A 22,462-nucleotide genomic window follows, 5' to 3' on the forward strand; every position below is an offset into this window, starting at 1 on the left:
TGAATTTGAGGTGCGAAGAGGAAAGGGGAAGGAGGATTTTGCTAGGTCACTACAGAAAAGCATCAGAAGGCGTGTAGGAGGAAAAAGACACAGAGGCTGGCACAGTGGGCGTGGAGGAGAGGCGGAAAGTCCTAGAATCAGATCAAATTAGAAACAGAATTGGCTTGGTCCCGCTCTCCACGAGATGTTGCAGGAGTCTCCATCATTGAGCCTCAGCTCAAGAACAGAAATCCTTTGGGATAATCAGAGGCGAATAGTGAGTATGGGGGAGTCACATGGACGCCATTCTAGAAGGTGGCTCTGTGACAATAAGTAACAAAACCATGTGGCAACTTACCCAGTAGTTGATGGATACACTGAGAGGTCAGTCTCAGCTATAGACAGGGAAAGTGTGGAAATGGGTAAAAGAGGGTAAAGGTTGGCTATTAGGAAGGAAGCCAAAGCAAGGACAACCCTAGGCTGTCATCACAAGGATGTTACCAAGGCTGTCTGAAGACCCTTAGAGACCAGAGGATCTGCAGTGTCCTGACATGTGCCTGAAGGGGTACAGATGAAAAGGTGTTGTGCTCACAGGAAATCAGTGACACTGAGACACAGAAAGGATCTCTTCAGAAGGGTCTGAGTGAATATAAATGGCTTCGGGTGCTGGCATTCAATTTTTTTTAAGGGGGAAGAAAAAAATGCAAGTTAATTTGCTGGGAAAATAAGAAAGAGGAAAAATGAGATGAAAATGAAATAAGACTTGTATTGACTTCGAGATAATTCCAAAATGACCCGAAGACAAAGAGGATTGAGAAAACAGCTGGTATGTCCGAATGTACCAGCAGGAATGTTGGGCGGAGCAGAAGTGAAACCGGGCTACAGAAGTACTTCAATGCCAATCCTATTACCTCAACAGATCTGAGATTTCTAAGGCTTTGAGATCAGCAGGGACCTTGCTGCATATGGTTGATTTTACAGTGCTGGATAGGAGAATGATAAGAAAGAGCATTTCTTTAGGCTATAGACAGAAGGGAAATAGGAAGACATAAGCCAGCAGGACATGAGATCAACCTCCATAAATAAAAACCCTATACATGCATATGATATTTTTATAATATCTTGCAAAAGACTTCTGTTTTCTCACCAGCCTTCCTCTCACCTTACTGTCCTCAACTCTGAGTTCTATTTCGATGACTCCATTAACTCTCCTATTTCAAACATCAAAAAAATGCCAAGTCTACTGACCTGTGTGCATAGACTGATTTAGTCAGTGCATGTTTGCTGAGCATATCTACCTATGGGGGCCTGTGCTAGATATTGGGTGATATGAACTCTGCCTTCACCGAGCTTATAATTATGGGGCAAAGCAGATGTACACAGATGAATCCACAGAACAAGACAAGACATCATTTTGAGTTTACAAAAATAGTGCTTTGAGGACATGGCAAATGAGGCAGGAGCTATGTATTTTCATTAGGTGGACTGGGGGGGGCGGCTTCGTGGGAGACTGGGATTTCAAATAGTGGGAGCAGAGATGTGACACAATATTCTAGGCAGAGGGATAGGAATGAGCCAAGATGTTCTCAGGGAATGGTAGGAAGTGGGGCAATCAGGAGAGCAGGAGCCCCTTTCAGTTGTGGAAGATCCTGTTTGCCGTATGATTAGTTCTGCGCATTACAAAGCAATGCCTTCTGCAGTGTGGACAAACAGAAAGCAAGAGTCCAAGGAGAGGTGCTGATGGCCTGAACTAAGGTTATCACAGAAGCAATGGAGAGTGGGGGCTGGGCCAGAGAGACACCACGGAGGTAAAAGGAACAAGACCAAATGCCTTGTTGGGTTGGAGGAGTGAGGGAGAGGTTGGAACCCAAGATTCTTTTCAGAGTTCTCATTCTCTTTAATCTTCACTCCCGCATGACATTGCTTACTACTCCCGGCTTCTTGAAGGTTTCTTCTGAATCTTTTAATGAGGCGGCACTGCCCTGCTTCTCCTTTTGGTCATGAGCAGAAACTTAATAAATGACCTTTGGTAAGAAATTCAACTCTTCATTCCAACACTCATCTCTCTAAAAGATTAAGTGATTTATGTGGCTCAGGTCAAGTTGGAGTTAAGTGGTAGGTCTGAGACTCTGAGGCTTATCTACCAAGCTGACTTCCATCCCCCAAGGAGAAGAAAAGGGAAAGATATTTGGTTGCAGGTGTGTACAGATGTGAGCCTCGAGAGTTGAAATGTCTCTAACACTCTTTTGGCTGGGAATAATGCTTCATACCAGCAGGCAAAAATAGTTTACAGTTCATTCTTAAGATAGTGAGTTTTAAGTAGAGATATGATTTGGAATGGTTGACATATAAATCTTCCCAGGCTTCAACATGAACCAAGAGTTTGATCCAACAGACGGCAATGAGTCTTTAAGAGCCATAATGGCCCATCATGTCAAAGGGTATTTATGGATTTACGGAGTCTTCAGAAAACTGGATCTTGTACAAGCATGATAAAAGCCCACTGAATTTTTTGCACAAATAAATAAGTGCTTAGCTAGCTGTGTTTCTTAAATTAAATGACGCAGCCATTGTTCACTTATTGTAAAATACTCAAGAGTCCCAGTCCACATTTTGCAGCAATGTGCTGCAGCATTTCTGTTGGAAGGAGAAAGCATTTTGGGGCTGTAGGAAATCACTAACTTCCATTTTTGTTCTGCACACTGGCAACTTCAGAAGAAAAATGCTGCTGAGTACAGGCTTTTATGACAAGCATTTCTCGGGTTGTATCTCTGGTGACATACAGGGGTGAGGAGGTGAAGTAGTCCTGTATTTAAGAAAGCTGATTTGGGACGCAGGTTAATAATCTGGGGAGCCAATCATTTTGCTAGACTCTCAATTGATCAGACTTACAAACCAATGATTTTCTATATGGAAGACTTGCCTGGAGGACCAGCGGGTTCTCTCAATTCCAGCAAGTCTTTAAGGAACACTTTCACGCTCATGAGTTCTCTGACGAGGAGAAAAATAGGTAGCTACTCCCTGTATGTTCATGAAATGCTCAGCATCCGATGTTTGAAACAAAATATTTTTGTAAGTAAATTGTGGTAAATAAGTCTTTTTGACAAAAAGCTGGTACTAGAACAGTCAATGCTGACAGAGGATGTGCACGTTCCCCAGAGTCTTTGACTTGTGCAGAAGCCAACATGCTTTGGGCTCAATGGAAAATCAGAGACCAGAGGCTTTCTGATTTGTGTCAGGCAGGTAAATCTGAGAATACCAGGGATCATTTCTTAAAAAAAAACAAAAAACAAAAAACAGTTTTCCCAGTCTTTACTTTTTGTGAGATCAGTATTGAGGAAGGGCTAGATAGAATGCTTCTTTCTTGGTTTTGAGAATTAAAATGGGAACGTGTCAGATACTGGTGGCCCCGTCAGGAGCAAAGTCAAAGGGCCTGAGGCAGGCTGTCGCATGATCTCCGTGGATCTAGTCCTCCAAGAAAATCTAAATCCCCAAGAGAGAGAGGCAGAGTTCTCCAGCTTGCTGCTGTGGGGACTAGGAGATTAAGAACAATGGTGCAAGACAGGGAGGTGTTGTACATTCTATCTGTGCAAAAGTGACCTTGCTTGCCTTTAAGGAAAGTCCTCTGGAATTTGAAGGACTCATTGCCTTACTTGTCAAGGAAAAATTCAGTTTTTCTTAAAGAAATCTGAAGATGAGTTGCCTCAACTTCTATTTACAAGTGAGTGACTATTACTACTATTATTACTATCACTACAAGTGACTATTCAGAAAACATGAAAAAGCTGTATGTAACAGAAACTTTCCTAAGAATCACACAGACTTCCAAACAGATAATACAAGTGTGTACTTAAAGGACAGTAGAAGGCTGGTACTTTATGGGCACCCAGGCAAGGAGATGAATATTTATTTCCAAAGGGAAAATGGAATTGATTGAAAAAGGGAAGTCCCCAGTCCTCTCTAGCGATGCTTCAGGAGGATTCCAGACTCAACTTTGGGGATCGAACAAGTTTTCAGGCATATGAAACCACACACATCTCCTTAATTGTGAAAACACTTAATCTCCAGCAAAGAAGGGAAACACATGTGTGTCTTCCTTTCATCTCTCTCCACTGCAGCCCACTGGGTGGTGAATGCTCAGAGCGAGTGGTGATAAGCCCGCCTTGAGTTTTCCAGCCTCTTCCCAGTAATGTCCTCTAGTGTGGGACCACCAACTCCTCCTGGATTTGGGGCTCAAGGGATTGGCAATAGTATGCCTAAGGCCTAAGGGGTTTAGCTGTTAGTTTTGGCCATTAGACTTACTTGGGTAAACACTGGGCCCTAGCAAAGACCATAAGACAGAGAGGACATAATTGGAGTTGTGCTCTAGAAAGATCATTCTGCCAGCAGTGTGGAAGAATGAACTTGAGCAGGAAAAGGATAATGGCAGAGAACATGGTGTTAGCTTTTCACAAAGTTCAAGTGAGGGATGATGAAAATGGAAAAGACAGAGATTACACATCCCACCCATGACCACAGTTATTGGTACCGAGCAACCATGGGACTTACCCACTTCCACATGACCCCTGACCATGACATGCCTGCCTCAGCATCCTCCGTGTCTATGCCTGGCTTCTCCCATGAGATCCTCCACACCTTCCTCAGACATGAGTCTACATGTCATAAGCATGTCGGCATCTAACAGGTTTTAATGTGCATTCCTTATCATAAAAGACCTGCAGTGAATTTGTGGTTTGGGCACAGGGCCATTTCCTCATCCTGCTCATAACTAACCCCAGCAAAGTCTCCTTTACCTCTGTCACATTTAACTTCTGATAACAGAGACAGGTGGAACAGGGATATGTACACAGCCCAGCAAATAGCTTTTCTCTTTCAGGTTGAGTAACGACAGGAGAGGACTCTGCAGGGCCAACATCAGCGTCATCACAAATAACAATAATAATGACATGTAATAAAAAAATTACTATTACAGCTTTGTACTTTGTACTGAGCACTTGCTTTTTGCTTTGTACTAGATTTTGGGCTTTCATACACACACACACACACACACACACAGAGTCATTTAACTCTCATAACAACCCCATCAAGTGAGTACCATTAATCTTTCCATTAAACAAAAAGAAAAAAAGGCTTAAAGAGGGATTAAGAAACCTTAAATACATGTTAAACTTATATACTGTTATATGTTAATTATATCTCAGTAACCCTGGGGGAGGGGAACCACACAATCTACAACAGCCACACACAAAAAAGAAACTTTCTTAAGGTTACACAGGTAGTAAGTGGCAGAACAGGGTTTCAAATACAGGTCTGTCTTACTCCTGAGCCCCTGTCTTACTGAGTAACCTCGTGCCACAAAGAACATTCACGTCTCATCGTTTCCTGCCAGTCTATTCCTGGGCGATCCCCTAGTATGAAGTCAAATTAAACCAAACTGCAGGCATCTCTTCCAGTCTAATTCAATACAGAAAGAAGAATCCATCCCAAGTCACGGGAGACCCTTTTAGATTTAACCCAGCACCTGAGTTCTGGGTCTTGGCAAAAGGGGATTTATCAAAGGATCCAAACCAGATGAAGCCTTCAGACCCACTACGGCGTGGGCCCAATTCAGGTCCTGTGAGAAAGGACCAGAATGTATCCAGCACCCACCAGGTCCTCCCTTCCAGAATTGGTGACTGGGTGCATCCCAGTCATTGTGCAGGGACTTCCTGGCGTCAACAGGTTCCTGTCTCCAACTCATGAGACATATGAGCCAATGGACAGTCTTGGCTCAGTGAGATATTACACCTTGCCGCTAGTTATACGTGAACTCCAAGAGCTCTGGGCAGCCGTTTCGGCCAAGAGAAGTGAGTCTCTCAGTCAGGACTCTGAGAGTAAGTCTTCACCGGCCACAGTGCATTGTCAGCTGAAAAAAAAATCACTCTTTCCCAAATGCAGAAACTACTGCTCATCATCAATTAAGAGCATGTTACAAAGAACCTCTAAAAAGTCTGATGGCATAGAGAAAGTAAACAAAAGATTAATATCCAACATTTATATGCAAGCAATACATCATTAATGATCATTATAGAGAACTTGCTTAGTTCAAATGAGGTTCCAGAAGACTGGAAGCATCCCACTGTAACACCATATTTATAATAGCCACCCTGGGGAATGGCAGGCGCATCAACTTGACATAGCTAATATGCAAGGTAATGGAAATAAGTAGAGGTGAAACAGAGCCACACGGACACTGAATTATCTTGGGAGCCAGACTCCATGCAAATATTTAGAGACGACCTGTCTCTTATTAGTGGAGTGGAGAGGACATTCCTTGGACACCTTAGGTCACATTTTAACTTACCATTCGACACTGGCACATTGTGTTGCCACAGCAATTGGTGAACTGACAGAGGACAAGCTGCTTCTGCAGAAAACTTGGGAAGGAGTTTGTGCACCAGGCTGGGGAAGCGACATAACACTGCAGAAGAAGGGGGTCTGGGTTTGAGTCCTGGTCCCCAGAAACTCAGTGGGTCACCTTCTCTTTTATTAGTTTCCTCAACTCAGAAATGTGGGTAATGTCGCCAAACCACGCGTCTTATGCTTCATGTAAAGCAAAATATCAGCACCTTTTTCAAAGTGCCTGGTAGGGTCTAAGACAGGAGAAGGAAATGCAATGCTCCATGGGCCAAGTGGCCTTGCTGGGAGCCCAGAAGGACACAGTGGGGATTTTGCTAACTGGCCAGACATGCCCTCTAAAAAGGGTCCTTCAGCTCAGCCCATGCTGCCTTTAAGAAATACATGCCTCACACCCTGGGTCCTTTCATGGTAAAGCAAAATTGGAAGTAGTTTTTGTTTGTTTGTTTGTTTGTTTGGTATGTGTGCAAAATCTCTCACTTGTAAAATGCAGAGCTAAAAAGTTTCTGCAACTCTGTTCACGACTGCAACCTGCTTGTGGCCTGTTAGTTTGCAACCTCTCCCTAATGGGTCATATGTTGTGAGAGCAACTAGGAGTTTTATTAGTTGGTAATAATGATTGCTAACATTTATAGAATACTTACTATGTACCAGGTACTTCCAAAAGTTATATGAAGCAGTCCCAAGAAGCCCATGAGACAGGTAATTTCATAATCCCAATTTGACACATGTGGAAACGGGGGGAGATTATCACTTGCTAGAGTTAACTGGATTTTATGGAAGCCTGTCTTTTTTTTAAATTCAGCAGAGGGTGTGATATAGGGACCCCTTCCCCACCCCCAGCTCTCAAATTTTCTTAACAAAACCCTTTCCAATGACCGTTCTAAGGAAATGTTTTCTCAAAGCATGATTAACTGTAGATATTGCCCATAAAGAAGTACAGAGAATTTGTCCACATTTCATCTCACAAAATTATCCTAATTATTAGATTATCCCAACCCATGGAGTTAGTAAACCAAGTAAAACTAACAATTCATTTTTATTTAGCCGGGCAAAGCAGGGAGCAGCCGAGGAAGGCAATGTCTTTGCCAGACTCAGATATCAGAGCTTGACACGAAGTGGAAGAGGTAAGCTGCATGTCATCCGTCCTGTGTCCACTTCAAATACAAGATCACTGAGGCAAGAGGTGGTACCATGTTTCACCTTCTTATTAGTGTGAATGAAAGACTCCACCAGAGGTCTCCTGTCTTGGAAAGTCACATCTAGAAGTGGTCTTTAAATTCAAGAAAGGTATTTCCAGAAAGATCTAGAGAGAGAGGCTACCTACTGGAGAGAAGGCATCTATTTCTACATGATCGGTCACGACCAGGTGATTATCTGAACGGTGAATGAAATATGACTTTACTGTCCCTGTCTCCTCCCTGGGTCAACCTCTGTCAATGCCTCTGCTTATCCACCAGACTGCCAGACAGAAAACAAAAAATATTTGAAACTCAGTTTTGCTCCCTGTGGGACAATTAGCAGAAAATAACCACTTGTGATTATTGAAAAAGAGCTAACAATACAAGAAATGCCTGATAACCTCAAATCCTGAAGCACGCAAGACCTAATTGTTTCTCAGTCTGAGCTTCTGTTCCTATCCCTCGGCGCATCCCCATCTCCCCACACTAGTGTTTCCTTGGCCTGGCCATTTCCAACATTCTCCTGCAGTATGGAGACAGAAGGCTCCCAGGCGATAGAAGGCGGTTAAAAATACCAGAAGGAGCTGGCAACTGAAGGTCATAGAGATGGGAAGTAAGAAATGGAATCTTACCAAGGGTCAGTGTGGCACTTGGAAGTTTCCTGTGCACACGAGTGACGTACTTGGGCAGAGGAGGAAACAAAGTGGCAGCCCAGACCCAGAGGAGCCTCCGTTCCCTCCCTGTCCATGGGGCTTGGGGCCCACGTCCCTTCTCTTCCCGTCACAGGCTGAGTGCTTCCCCAAGGAACCGGGGAATTCGAACAGGATATGTGTAACCCCCAGGGGAATCTGAAACAAAAGCAAAGCAAGAAAAGAAACTTCCCTTCATGTGCCCTTCACCAAAAGGGCATTCATTCTGAGAAGCAGGGAGTTTTCTGAAAATGGCGCTTCCTTGGCCTGTGAGAGGGAACCAGCCAGTCAATTCTCAGAAGCAACGACAAAAGAGTCTTGCGATTAGGGCGACTTGTAGGTAGCCGTGATAGTAATCATGAAAAAGGAAATGATAACCACTGGAAAATCCCCAGGAATAGGTTATGCTGGGACAGAGGGGAGAATGGTACTGACTTTTTTTAAAGGAGCAACATGCCTCCCATCCACATCCCCCAAAATGACTGCCTGTGGGTCTGAAGCCTTTCACAACACATTCGATTGTCTAAGTATTTACGGAGCTTTGGTATGTGCCCAGCACTATGCTAGGTGTTTTTTTGAGTGGCCGTAAGAGAAAGTTTTTTCAGCAGAATCAGACCTACAGACACAGACAACAAACTGATGGTCACCAGAGGAAAGGGGCTGAGGGATGGGCAGAAAGGGTGAAGGGGAGTGGGAGCTACAGGCTTCCAGTTATGGAATGACTAAGTCACAGGGATGAAAGGTACGGCATAGGGAATACAGTCAAAGATATTTTAATAGGGTCGTATGGTGACAGATAGGAGCTACACTTGTGAGCACAGCGTAATGTATAGAGAGTTTGAATTATTACATTGTTACGCCGGAAACTAGTGGAACAGTGGGTGTCAACTAAGCACAAATTTAAAAATTTCTTTTCTAGAGAGAGGGCTCTTTTTTTTTTTTTTTTCAGTAAGCAAAATCATCACATTGGAAATGGAGCCACTAGAGTCAGGACTGGTTTTCATGATCCTCAAGCTTACTGAGGGATTTAGGTCCTGGTCCTTGATTCAAGATGGGAGAACTGTCTTGTGCACATTCCAGAAGTGGGCATCCCAGAAAGTGAGGGCTCTGAAATGATCTCAGGTCCCAAAGGAGTCAAAGGGCTCTGAGACACCTTGCAGCCCACTGCAGGCTCCAACCTAAAGCTCCTTGGAGCCCCAGACCCGATTAAACTGGGAACTGCTTTGCAAGTGCTAAGTTTCAGGCAACTTCCAGAGGATTTGGAATGAGGAGTAGAGGCAGGCCCAGAGCAAAATGAGCTGAGTAGGGAAAGGCGAAAATAGATTCCGAATGTAAAAGGCAGGGTTCTTTGATGGGCTGAGGAACTGACACATGGAAAATGTAATGCATTATTGACAAACACGTATGCTGGCTGCAAAAATAATTAACACAAGCAGAAAAGAAATAGGAATGAAATGGAGCAGAAAGACTTTGAAAGATTGTGAAGTGGCCGCTGAAATTGCCAAGCTAATGTCAGAGAGATGATTAAAATTTTCCAATAGAACAGGTGAATAGGTAGTTAGGAGAGTGTGATGTAAACCAAGAGAGAGTGGATCATTATATGAATCTGCACAGAGGTACTAATCAGCATTTTATGTGCAACTTTGCAGTGCACATTTTAGCAGATGGAGGAAGCTCTTAAAAGCTGATAGCTAAAGCGAGTCTGACTGCCTTTCTACTCCGTAATAACCGTCCCTGGAATGGGTACTTGCTCCGAGTGAGCACTGCAGGACCGGTTCTCAGAATAGAATTCCAGACACATCAAGATGCTCACAAAGTAAAGGTCTCTGCAAAATTCCAAGGCGAAGGGAAGGGAAGGGAAGGGAAGGGAAAGAAACGGGAGGTTTCGGTCTTCCTAAGCAGAGATGCCTGGACAAACAGGCTCTCTCAACAGAGAAGTTGGAAGCTTAGTAATCAGAACTCAAAGTCTCAAAGTCAAGGTCAAGTAGCAACCAGGATCTATTCTTCTGCAGGTTGAACTGTATGCATGCACGCAGGCACGCACACACATTCTTGTAGACACTGTATTGCCGCAATAACAAAAACAATTAGACAGCGGATTGTGGGTATGTTAAAAGGGAATAATTCTTCATGATCAGAATGATTTTTTCGCTCATTCAACAGAAAAAGACTCTTATTTTTTATTTGTTGGCAAAGCCAAATTAGAAAAAATATATATCTTTACGACCACCGGAGACAAATGAGTGATACCAAATATCACTAAAAATGCTATTAATCTACAGTGATATAAAATTACCATCTCAGCACAAAGAAAGCCTATATAATCTGAATTTCTCTAGCATCATAAAAACGAATGAGAAGCGAAATTGAGAATAAGTATGCTTTTGAGATGCCGTTAAGAGTTACATGCATTGTTAACAAATGTGGCTAGACAGACTGGTGATTTACCTTGAGAAACAAATTTATAGAGGCCCAGAAAAATTCCAAATGGGACCAACTCATTGCTCTTCTCGTTGGCTGATGACACCTTGAAGGGTGTTATTCTCCTTTCTTAGATATCTAAGTGTGGCTGATCAGCCACTGACCTTACAGATTATTTCCCCGTTTTCATTTGCTCATGTTCTACACATTTCAGAAGCCCGAAGTACCTTGGGATGGGGTAAGGATGTGACAAGGAAGAGAATACAGGCCAAGGGTTTCTTCTTTAGGACCCAAAGGGGCACAGGTGATCCCAATGGGTGACCAGCAGGGAGCACAAAGCACTGTGGACTTGTTTGCTAGTGGAACTCCCCAAATGTGAACAAGGCCGTCCTCTGTCCGACTCCCCTCATCTCTTGCTCTATCTGGGGGAGGGGAGTATCAGCCCAATTCTAGGATGTTTCACAGGTCTCTGGAAGAGCTGGAAGAGGGTAATGGACGGCCATCATTATCTGGGATACTGACTGGGTGGGAGGCTAATGAGGACGCAGAGGAAAATGGGTTGAGTAAGGTAAAAAGAGAAGTGAAAACGGGAGAAATGAGTGTTTCTACTTCTTCCATATATAACAAAAGGAAAAGGAAAAAAGGGAAAGTCACCAACTCCACATGGGGAAATTTGGAAAAAGACATGTGACAGTTTTCAACTGGTCTCAAAGGTGATGTGGGTACAGCATCATTAGATGGAAAGCTTCACCAAGACGCTACAGATTAAGCTCAGTTCGCTGCTCGCCGGAGGAAAAAGCATGACAGCAATAGTTTTTTCCTTTTCATTGGATGCCTTCTTCTACATAGGGCATTACACAGGGCACTACAGTGTTGTCCCCAGGGGCACATAATTAGAACAAGGCTTAATCCAGAAATAGAACTCAAATCCCACTCTGATCCATGTCTTTTCTATGAAACCCTACCAGGCACCTAATATCCTTATTGGCAGAGACACCAGTCTTGAGGACACAGGGATGCTAGGCATCCTTTCTGGGTCTTAATAGAAGTGAACAGAAGGGACTGATCCCAGTTGGCGGCACCTAAAGCTTCAATTTATGGGACCTTCTTCAAGAAAAATAATTTTAAAAGATGAATGTAAGACCAGGTATGATAGGAAAAATTAATTTGAACGGGTAAAGAAATTGCATCAAATCAGAAATTTTATAACACTAATGAATACCACAAATTTCCCCCAAATCCAGAAAAATAACTGAAAAACAGAAAAATATTTTTATTGGTTTATTAGAACTGATAGAGTTCTGTAATGCTGGTTTCCCTACATTTCTTGCCTTCATACTCTTTGATTGCCTCTTTATAATAACGATTTTGTAATGCTTCCTAGAAAAAGGATAGACAAGTAGTTCAGTCTTTCTTCCAGCATGATTGATCAAAATGTGTTTATTATTGATGGTTTTAGAAAGGGCCTCTTTGCTTCAGCCTTTTATGGCAATGCCATATATGTAAATTCCTCTGCAGTTTTGTGCTTAGGAGGGGTTTCTAACTGCAGGCCATAGCTTTTAGAGACTTGATCAAGCTGGGAAGTCCCCCTCCCCACTTTCCAGCTCCAAGTCCTCCCCTCCCTCTTCCTCATCAGGACTGACCTGAGAACAGAGGTCGGGATGCCAGGTGGCCATAAAGACCAGGTCAAAGATGGTAACGAACAGTGCTTGGTTCAATTACTTCTCATTGAAGGCAAAGCTGGGCCAGGAGGCTCAAGGTGGCCCACCAGAAGAAGTTGTCGTTAAGGAACAGGAGGACAGAGAGATTGTGCCCAGCGTGCCAGCTCTACCAGCAGCCCCAGGACCACCACAGGCAAGAGGAGTGAGACCCCCAGGCTGAGGCAATGTTCTTTGTCTCCTAGCTCAAGTGATGGCCTTCTCCTGCAGGCGGCACCTGTGCCTTGGAAAACAGCTTGAATTTTCAGCTTCTCGAGCTATGCTATGACTCTGCCTCTGGTCAGCTCTGGCCACATTATGAACTAGAAGGCTCATTTTCAGGACCTTACTTTCTCTTTGGAGCATTACCTGTTCTTGGAATGTAATTACAGTAGAAATTCACAGGTAGACCATTTGTAGTAGTAAGTTTTGAAGCTGAAAGTAACTTTTCTAACCTATCATTAACATACATTCAAATTCTGATCAATCTTGTTAGAGGGAAGACTGAATTATCTTTCGACTCCTCCTACAATAAATATCCCAAAATCATCACATGAAGAGTCAATCAAGGAGAATGCAGACAAAAAAGTGGAAGGAAAAAAATATTGTAGCAGTGTGACCCTCTTGGCAGCTCTGGAACCCAGAGGATACACCCCCATCACTGAGGTACCCCCAATCCTATAGAGAATTGCTCTTGGCTTTCTGGTAGAACTTATTAAGAAATGTTTCCCTTTCAAATAAATGCCTGGGAAACACTTAAAGTGCCTCATACTTGGGTGACTAAATTTAGATCAGAAATACTAAGACGAAAATCCTCAAGATTTTAAGGAACATGGCTATAACAGTGGTATGCCACGGAGCTAATACGGAAGATACTGTGATGTTCGAAAATATCCCCTCAATTAGGCCAAGAAACAGACCCACCCATCACGGGTATGTCTACAGTCAACAACAAATTTTGTAACAAATGTTGTAACCTTTCCATTAGTCCTATTTCCTCACCTATTAGGATGGGAATGGTACTATGGTAACAGTTCGCTCAAAGGATGTGAAAGCATGTACCACAGTGCCCTACATATGTGCTTAATAAATGGGATTTCCTTCCTAGATGTTTACAATATAGGCTCTTGAATTTTACAGACAGTGTTCTATGGTGTCTTTCATCTTTACTAAATGCTCCATTATGCAACTTGAGTTCTTGCTGCAACCCAAGAGACCCCATTGTTTTAAAGGCCTCACTAATTCCTGACTTTTGCTTTATCTTCTTCACCCAAAGACCAAACCCTGAACTCCCGCTGCCACCGTGGAGTGCCTGTTTTGTGTGACGCTGACACTAATCCACAGGACAAATAAGCTGACAGTGTTAGATCATTTCTTCACATAGCTTTGGATGTTCGATCTTCCCTGAAAGACTGGCTACACAGCTCAGAAGGGAGTATAAGGCATCACGAGACATGCATACTACTTTCTCTCTTACTCAGACTTCGCCAGGCTGCACATATTTCTAATTCTAGGAGTGCCTATGAGCATTTAAGGTCATGCACTGACATAGTCAATGGTCTGTGCAAAGCTGTCCATGTGTGATCATATCACACATGTTCAATTATTCTTTGAGTCCTTTCCTTTGAAATGGATGCTTCCATGCTTCAAATTTTTCTGATGTCCAGCAATGTACTTTTCCAGACCTCTTCCTAAACTATGTGAATTTTAAGGTCTACTGTAGGGTTTTTATATGGCTTTGAATGCTGAATGTATCTGGCTCATTTATTATTAGTAGTATTAGTGTTATTAGTATTAGTATCTGTGTCTGCTCATAAAGGGGCAGGGGACTGGGGAGGAGAAGGCCAGTAAGGTAGAATTCTAGCTCAGAGCAAGTTGACTAACAACTAGTGACTGTCTTTCAGATCCTCAGCCTCACTCTCAATCTGAGAGAGTTGTTTCCAAAGGTGGAAAGAGATGGCTTAGAAGTAAATGGGCAGTATTATTGGGGTGTAAAAGTGATTGGCGTGGGCACAGTCCACATCAGCAGTACCTTCTGATCACCAACAGAGCCTGCACTGCTATCACAGCACATCACGTCATGTCATATCATATTATGGCTTCCTTCAAATTGTGCTGTGTTCCTAAACTTAAAGGAATGAGGCAAATGCTTGCAGAAATTTTAACTCGAACAAATAGGCTTGTGGCATTAGCATAGCACCTTGAGTTCTTTGGAGTCAAGGCATTGGCTCAATTTTCCTTTCTAATAAATGTTTTGGTCACAAACTAGTACCCAATTCCATTATCTGTGTAATGCATACAAATTCCTTTGGTTTGTAGCAAGACCATTTGGTATTAAAGTTTTTGAAAAACCACTGACCAATTACTAAGATGTATCCTAATGAGAAAGCCTAGACACGACCCTACTAGTAGACAGATCATTAAAAGTAACTTGGCAATTGGCAATTGGAGGAAACGTTAGAAATAATTTCACCCAATCCAGTTATTTTACAGATAGGGGAAATGAGGCCCAAGTTGCTCATGTGATTTGGTCAAAGAAAGCAGCAAATGAGGATTAACATCCAAGTGTTCTAACCTCTATGTGAAGCTAAGACATGGTATAATATTTGTACATTGTGCTGGAATGAACTGGGGATTTGAGGACACCAGTACAGGCTAGGTGAAAACACTGATCACATTTTTAAAAGTATTTTATTACTATGATAATAAAAATAAAATACAGAGCATTCAAGATGGATATTAAATATTAAATTCATATAAAATCTCAAAATAAAATCTTTTCCAAAAATGTTAATAAGAAAGTTGAGCTTGCTTCCATGCACATAACTGTTTTATACCAAGTTTTATGTCTGAAATGGCTACAAGCAAGTCCTGATCAAGTCTTTTTAATGATCTCTTCAAATTCTTGATAGTCACCATTGATGAGAAACTTTGTTCACACAAGTAGGTGATAAAAAATTTAAAGCCATTTTTTACAGCCATTCAAAAATTTACAACAGTAGAAATTATCTTTAAAGAATCTAAGAGTTCTTCTTTTTTATTTTCTTTGACCGATGTAGATGTTGAAATTTCTTGTGATAACGGAAATGAATTTCAAATCCAGTCAAACTTCTCCATTCCAAGTATTTGAAGAGCAAGGGGCTTGAACGTGCAGAATGTACACACAGCGCTCAAGCCCTCGCCTGGCCCCCTGTGTGAACTCCACTGAAAGGGCAGACCTGTGCAAATGCACCTAAGGAACCAGGATATGTGAAGAAATAGAGGCAGGGCTACCTTCTGCACTTTCCCTCGCGGGAGTCCCTCCTGTTCCGCAGGCTGCTACAACAGGAAATCTCCGGCATTTCTGCAGCCTTTTTGCCCATAGTAGGCAGCACTGAGCTCTGTGGCAGAGAGCTGAGGTAGGTAGCCAAGGGCACCTTCTTGGCAGTGCTCGGTGCATCGCAGAGAAATTCATGGTTTTAGCCATCGGTAGGGAACATGGGGCCTGCCCAACAGAGCCTCCAGGTTGCTCTTGCTGAGGTCTGGACTGATGAGCAGCTCGGGACCTCAGTTACCGCAGGCCTCATTCACAGTACATCTGGGACCTTTTCCAGCACAGCAATCAGGAAGCCCAGGGAGGTGCAACTACCTGGTGTATGTCTGCACGTGACAAGCTGGGGCCAGACAGGACTGTCTGCCATTCGATCTGTCTTCTCTCCCCCCTCCATTAATAATCTGGCCAACACACTCTCCTTGAGGATGAAAGTAATGTCTCCTTAGTTCTACCCGGGGACCAGCAAATGTAGTAGTTTGACTTCCCTCGTCTAATAAATGGTGGTCCTAGAAATTCATGCAATTAGTATCTAATTGAAATTTTATTTTGCAAATAAATTAATAATACTAAATCTTATTATACCCACTTCGATATCACAGAGGGCTGACTGCTCTCTTTCTGCAAATGCTCAATGTCAGTGAGAACAGCACCACTGACCACTGTAAAAACAAACATCATTATGGATAGAAAAATAAAATCAAGCAGTTTCTTTTACAGTTTTTCGCCCCAACTCCATTCATTATCTGACTGTATATGCTTCATCCATTTCCATTCCCTTGGGCTGAGCAGTTTGTGTCATAAAGAACCACAACCTGCACTAAAAATGCCCTTCTCCCATCTTTCTCTTAAAAAAAAGAGAAACTTTTTTTCCCATGGTTGGGATTAGTGCCGGGTAGACAGCCCTGTTTATACCGTGAGCAGCGACGGCACAAATCAGCACCCAGTCTCTCCTCATTTCTTCATGGAACGATGTCCTCCTTTGGGGACCCATTCTTGGGGTCACGGGGGTGACATCTTCCCTGCTGTCACACGGATGTGCCTAAGAACAGTTTTAACACCTCCTGTGTGGCCAGAGGGAGCGGCAGCTAAATTCTGACCTTGACCCATGTTTGGCAGGAGCATGGCGCCCCTGAGTGTCCAGGGCAGGGCCCGCATGGAGCACTTACCCCCACTGGGGACCTCAGCATTACGCTCATCCACTGTGCCCCGTAAACACTGGAACAAGGGACGTTCCTTGCCCTTTTTCCTTGCTCGGTCACAGCCATTCTGGTGACATGGTGTTGCTGTACCTCTAACTACCCTTGATCTCAGTGGCTTGAAAGAGCCATCATCATATTCTCACTCAAACATTTGGATTTGGCTGATCCAGGCTCGCTTCAGTTGGTCTTGATTTCAAGTCACAGATTGGGTCCAGATCAGCTCAACATGTTTTCTTCATCCTCTCTGGACCACCAAATGAGCCTTAGTATTTTCTTCTTGCGGCAGAAGCCCAGCTGCACGAGCATATTTTCCATCTCTGTTGGTGTCGTGTCTGCTAATGGTCCATGGGGCAAGACAAGTCACGGGGCCGTGGGGAACATCAGTGGAGTGGGGAAGTACGCTCCCCCATCACGGTATCTCAGAGGGGTTGGAGTTGGAGGCGGGAGCGAGTATTTGCTGACCCATCATCCAACCCACCACGTACCAAATCCAAATTACAGGACCAATAAACATGCCATCAGCATGGAGCCAAGTCTGAGACAGTCTGCTCTGAGAGGTTATGTGAAAGAATACATGTCTCGTACTATACAAATATTTCACATCAAAGCATTACCACTTGGCTTCTTGGTCAGCTTCCAGTTGATCCTGTTTGAAAGAGCCAGGACTCCCCCAGTGAGAGACCCCGGTGTCCAGAACCTGTGCTGCCTGGTTTTAAAAGAAATCACTCCTTTTTTTTCTCTGACTTGTAGTCCATGCTGTTGGAACTGCCTAGGCTCCAGAACCTTCAGTACATATTCTTCCAATCTCACCCCATGTCCAGCTCTCCTGCCATCTGAACAGCTTTCTTTCTAGGTCCCAGACTACTTCTGGGGAAGTCTAGGATGGTTTTGCAAAGTCAAAAGAAGAAGAACAAAGATCCTTTGCTAACACCCTTTTCTTCTTCCAGCTCAAACAATGTGTGTGTGTGTGTGTGTGTGTGTGTGTGTGTGTAGAGATTTACTTATGTGTGTGATACGCCACACTCCTATCACTGGTGATGGAGCGGAAGTTAAACACACATAAATGGTAACCACACGCATAGTACTTGCCCCTCCCTGCAGGGGAGGAAAGCCCCAGTACTATCTCTGGGCTCCCCTCACCTCTATTGTTCTGCACTGCCTTTGGTCTGAAATAGACCCATGGAAGTCACTTTCACAGGGACAATGACATTGCGCTTAGTCACATGTTTAATCTTTCAGAGTCAATATTTGCAGAAAACATGAGCACAGCAGGATATTGCCTTGGAGTTGTTGATCAATCCCTTTCTGAGGCTTCCCTTCTTTAAACTTCCTTTTTATTTTCAGCTCATCATTAGTTTCATAACGGGGTGTGTGTCTGTTTGTGTCACATTATCTTACTGCCCCAAAGCCTGTTGAGGACCATGGTGAGCCCAGATTCGGGATCAAGTCAAAGAGACCACCTCCTTTGCAGCCTGGTCCATAAGCTGCAAGAATGGTAAGAATGATTTGACCCAGTGCCTTGGAAAATAGGGAACAACCATAGGTGCCTGAGAGAAGTAATGTGGGACTGATATCACCTCTAATACAGATGATGGGACTGTTTGTCACCTATTTAGAAAGCTGAAACACGACCATCAAGTACATGGTTCCTTGATATCCATTCCACACACCAAACAAAGGAGGCATAGGGACAGATGAAGGGACAAGTAAGAGTCTCACTGTGAATTGGTGGGAGCCCTGAATGACCCTTAGGAGTCTCTGCTTCTCAGGCCATTGAGATCCTCTCTCGAGAGTAGATGCTATGAATCTTTCATTGTGCAAATCCCTTTCCAATGGCTTTCAGATAGGAGCAATGGCATCATGAAAATATCAGAAAAGTTGTTCTGTAAGAGGAAGGCAAGCTATTTTCAGTCCCCTGACAATTTTCCATTCCTTCTTTCTAGAAGGTCTAGACAAATTGTCATCACAAGTCCTCTGGGCCATTGGTTTTCCATCCCATCTGCTACAACATGAGATAGAGAATTTTCATTGTTGCATGTCTGTTTGTATGACTGCTTATGTAACCTATAGGCCTCAGAGAAATATAATGTTGATTTACTTTAGATATAAAGACTTGACTCTATTTTATATTTATTTCCAAAAACATAAAGTCTGAGTATCTTAGCTTGGACTCATTAAGCACCAAGAAATTCGTCTACTAAAGTGGCTCATAGAACTTGAAACAATTATAGTTTCTCCAAAAGCTTAAAAAAAAAAAAAAAAGAACTTTTAGTCAAGGCCATTCAGCCAAGCTCATGTGAAATGAAAATTCCATTAAATTTTCTAAAACCATTTTGCTGGGAAAGAGGTAAAAATAAGTTTAGAAACCCACGAAGAAACCTGAAAGTCATTTAGATAGGCTTCTCTGGGCAAAGGCCTTCAGCGGGTCTCTGCCCATTACTGGAAGCCAAAACATCTAACATCCATTTACTCTTGAATTTTCTTTATTCCCCCACCCAGAGCTCACAGTCGGCCTGTTTCTAATTCCTCTGTGCCAGCATATCTGTTAATATCCCAAGTGGCTTCCTTTACAGCCGCGTGATCATCTGTGTATTATTAACTAACCGCAAATTAAAGTCATTACTTGGTGCTTAATTTTATGTAACATTTCTTTGTAATGTGTACAAAAGAAATTTGTTTTTACAGGAGTTTGGTAAATAGCATGTGCCATGATTAATTAGAGAATTTAATGGGTCTGTTGATCTGAAATTAAATTCAGTGCAACAATTTTCTTTAAAGATAATTTTTTAAATGACATTTCAAGGTGTGTGAGCTAAAAAAAAGGAAACATCTTGCACTGATGGTCTATATGTCCCATTGCAGATTTATCTGTTATACTTTACCTGCTAAGGGATTCATTTTTATGTTTCTAAAATCTATAGGCACTCTGAGGAATGGCAACATTCAAATAGCTATTTAAATCCTTTTTGGACCAAGGTAGGGTGTAAATGAACTAACAAGCAAATTCTTAAATACTTGGAGGTTCGGACATGGTTCAGTGTAGTTCACTGCCCTCCAGCTCTTGTGCTCTTCCTTGTCTTCAGGCACACCAAATGTATTCCTGCCTCAGGTCCTTTGGACATGTTCCTTCTGCCTTGACATCTCTCTTCCTGAGTCTTCATGTAGCTCAAATCTTAGACAGGGACAGGGTGTCTGGCTGGCTTAGTTGGCAGAATGAGCGAGTCCTGATCTTGGGGTTGTGAGTTCGAGCCTCACTGGGTAGAGAGATTACTTAAAAATAAAACCTTAAAAAAAAAACTTAGGGACTTCTCTGACTGTCCAAGTGGAGGAAGTTCCCATCCCAGTCTCTACCACATCATTGTATTTAATGTTAATTCACAGAATAAGTCTTTCTCTGACTTTCTCTGGCTTTTATTCGTTCATTGCTTTTCCTCTGTCTCCTCCTAAAAAGGTAAGTTCCTTGAGAGTAAAAACACATCAACCTTATCCTCTCTGTATCTCCAACACCTAGAATAATGCCTGGTATGTTAATCAGGGCTTCATACATCTTTATGAAATGAACAGATGAATGGCAATGCTCTCACAAACCCCTAGAAATAGCCATGCTCCTGACTGAGAAAGAGAGCATAATTGGCTTTAAAAGTTTTCTTGAAGAAACAGAAAGAGAAATTCAGTATTTATTGGCTAGGCATGAGATGCACTAGAAAGAAATGAATAATTAAAATGTGAACAAATTAGGGGCGCCTGGGTGGCTCAGAGGGTTAAAGCTTCTGCCTTCGGCTCAGGTCATGATCCCGGGGTTCTGGGATCGAGCCCCGCATCGGGTTCTGTGCTCAGCAGGGAGTCTGCTTCCCCCTCTCTCTCTGCCTGCCTCTCTGCTTACTTGTGATCTCTGTCTGTCAAATAAATAAATAAGATCTTTTTTAAAAAAAAATGTGAACAAATTAAAAGCTGGGAAGGACAGGGATCAAGGTTGTAACTGATTGCGTAGCTTGCACAAACACCAAGTACCGACCAAGAAGTGAAACTGTGCATTGGTTGGCACCTTCTATCTTTATAAGCCCAACAAGCAGTTTGAACAGTTCCCATAAAACAAAGGCCACTGTCTGCTGATAATAAACTAAAAGATCTGAAGTTTCTTTCAATTTTCTATATTTAAAGCAGGATTCTGAAGGTTGAGATGATGTTTCATTGTACAGGGATATGAGGAAGAAGAGGCCGCAGGAATGTAACAGAGTCCTGATCAAGAATAAGAACTAAGAGATATAAAATTTTCATGTTCACTGTCATACTATACTGATGTTTTATACTTAAAACACACGGAAGTCTCTTTCCCAAGACTCCTGTGCCTTTAAAGTTCTCCTACAATTCAACATGAAGTCTGTATCAAACCAATAATAATAGTAGTAGCAGTAGTAGTAGTAGTAATAATAATAATAATATGGGCCTAGAAGTATTAATAAGATTTTATTTCTCAATTATGAGTGGGGTCTAGAAAATGTTTATTTTCTGACTTTCTGAATGTGCTTAGAATGAATGGAAATCTAGGTGGCTCCGTGTGCAACGAGTTGGAATTTCCTTATGTTCAAATCCCATCTCTGCCATTTATTAACTGTAAACTTTGGCAAGATATTTAATTTCTCTGAGTCTTGGTTTTCTCATCTGCAAAATGGGCCTGTTATAACTCATGTGGATTACATGTAAAACACTTACTTTCACAGAATCATATGTGTCAGTCATTTTACTTATTGCTTTTAAGTTTTAAGTTATAATTTAGCATTATCCCTCTGCTAGGTTATACAGTAATTCAACAGATTTACTATTGACTCACTAATCATATAGTTGTTGTTTCGGTTATTGGTGGTGGTCTGAAACTATTGTGTTTGTAGTGTGAGAGAAAGCAACAATGTTTTTATATTGGTGTCACTGGGAACTGGGACTATCGGCTTGGGTGAGAGCAGACACAAATGTAGGATCAATGAGATTAAGTAAAACCCTCTCATTCTGCAAATAAATCTGCAGTAGCAATTCTGATTCATAATGTGTTTTATGTTTAAAAAGGACTCATTTTCTAGTTCTGTCCACTGGAAAGGCCTGTAAACAATGGCTAACCCAATGACAGTGGGCACTCTTGGAACCTTAATTGTGTCTCTAAATACTATTCCCCACCAAAGGAACCAAGTCACTTGGAAAGATGGCCGACTCGAGGCTGATTCCAGGCCTCATGAACTTCCAGGAAGTTCATTAAATGAGTCTGGAATATCCTGTCATACCAAAAAGCAAGGAAGCTATGAAAAACTACTGGGGTTCTTCCCAAAGGATTTGGTTACCAGCTTAAAGAGGATCTAACTGATCAAAGAGTTAGGCATCAGGAGGTTGATAAATGCAATGGGTTGAAACAATCAAGTATATTCAAATTCGTAAGTTCAGTATGATACCAAAAATTTAGACTCCCCTCTAGAGGATGCTAGGGAACAAATTCATTGAGCTAAAACACAAAACAAACACACAAAAAATATGTGGTCTCAGAGTGACCAGAGAGTCAGGGGAATTTCCTATTTATAGAAGTTTTCCAGCTAACAAATGA

The sequence above is a fragment of the Neovison vison genome, chromosome 3 (assembly GCF_020171115.1).
Source record: "Neovison vison isolate M4711 chromosome 3, ASM_NN_V1, whole genome shotgun sequence".
Classification (NCBI taxonomy): Eukaryota; Metazoa; Chordata; class Mammalia; order Carnivora; family Mustelidae; genus Neogale; species Neogale vison.